The sequence below is a fragment of the Cebus imitator genome, unplaced genomic scaffold (genome assembly GCF_001604975.1).
Source record: "Cebus imitator isolate Cc_AM_T3 unplaced genomic scaffold, Cebus_imitator-1.0 Scaffold38, whole genome shotgun sequence".
In the NCBI taxonomy this organism is placed as follows: domain Eukaryota; kingdom Metazoa; phylum Chordata; class Mammalia; order Primates; family Cebidae; genus Cebus; species Cebus imitator.
In genome coordinates this window covers 8625890-8627784 of record NW_016107353.1, presented here as the reverse complement: position 1 = coordinate 8627784, position 1895 = coordinate 8625890, and positions in this window count along the sequence as shown.

Sequence of the window (1895 nt, the reverse complement as noted above, 5' to 3'; positions counted from 1 at the left end):
AACTGGATACCTCAGTTGGAAATGCATAAATCATCTGCCTTCTGTGTTGATCTCACTGGGAGCTGCAGACTGGAGGTGTTCCTATCCAGCTATCTTGCCAGCAAATAGCTATGTTTTGAACGTTTTAAGACTTATTTTGTGGCCTATCATATGGTTTATCCTTGAGAATGATCCATGTGCTGAGGAGAGTGTGTATTCTTGAGCCATTGGATGAAATGTTCTGTAAACATCTATTAGGTCCATTTAGTCTATAGTGCAGATTAAGTCCGATGTCTTTGCTGGTTTTCTGTCTGGAAGATCTGTCCAGTGCTGAGAGTGGGGTATTGCAGTCTCCAGCTTTTACTGTACTGGGCTCTAACTCTCTCTATAAGCTCTAATAATATTTGCTTTACATATTTGAGTGCTCCAGTGTTGAGTGTATGCACATTTAAATTTCTTATATTTTCTTGCTGAAATGACCCCTTTATTATTATATAATGACATTCTTTGTTTTTATAACTTAAAACTTATTTTTTCTGATACAAGTGTAGCTATTCCTGTTCTTTTTTGGTTTCCATTTGCATGGAATATCTTTTTCATTCCCTTTATTTTCAGTCTATAGGTGTCTTTATGGGTGAAGTATGCTTCCTGTAAGCAACAGATCATTAGGTCTTATTTTCTAATCCATGCAGCCACTCTATGTTTTTAATTGAAGAGTTTAATCCATTTACATTCAATATTATTAAGTACTTACTTCTGCCATTTTGTTATTTATTTATTTATTTATTTTTTGTAGTCTTCTCCTCCTTTCCTTCTTTCCTGTCTTCCATTTACTGAAGGTGATTTTCTCAGTGGTACATTTTAATTTCTTGCTTTTTATTTTTTGTGTATCAGTTGTATGTTTTTTGATTTAAGGTTATACCAAGTAACCTCAAATCAAAAAACAATAATATTTAAAACCCAAATAATATTACAAATAATATTTTAAAACCCCTTTTAAAGCTGATGACAACTTAACAATGATTGCATAAAACAAACTAACAAGAAAAGAGACAGCCAATAAATACTCTGCAGTTTAAATCCAACCCCCTGCTTTTGCTGGGTGTGGTGGCTCATGCCTGTAATCCCAGCACTTTCAGAGGCTGAGGTGGGTGGATCACTTGAGGTCAGGAATTCGAGACCAGCCTGGCCAACATGGTGAAATCCCACCTCTACTAAAAAATACAAAAGTAAGCTGGGTGTCATGGCAAATGCTTGTAATCCCAGCTACTTTGGAGACTGAGGTGGGAGGATCCTTTGAACCCAGGAGGCAGAGGTTGCAGTGAGCCGAGAGCACACCACTGAACTCCAGCCTCAGTGACAAAGCAAGACTCCATCCAAGATAAATAAATAAATAAATAAATAAATTCATCCCCCTGCTTTTCAACTTTTTGTTTCCATTTATATCTTATTGTACTGTCTTAAAAAGTTGATGTAATTATTATTTTTGATCAGTTCATCTGTTAGTCTTTCTACTCAAGATTGTAGTACTTTACGCACCATGTTTATAACGTTATAATATTCTGTGCTTTTCCATGTATTTAGTATTACCAGTGAGTTGTGTACCTTTAGGTGATTTCTTCTTGCGCATTAATATTCCTTTCTTTCAGATTAAAGAACCTCGTTAGTATTTCTTGTAGGACAAGTTTGGTGTTTATGAGATCCCTCAGCTTTTGTCTGGGAAAGTATTTCTTTTTCATGTTGAAAGGATATTTTCTCTGGATATACTATTCTAGGGTTAAAATTGTCCTTCATCGGTCGGGCGTGGTGGCTCAAGCCTGTAATCCCAGCACTTTGGGAGGCCGAGGCGGGTGGATCACGAGGTCAAGAGATCGAGACCATCCTGGTCAACATGGTGAAACCCCGTCTCTACTAAA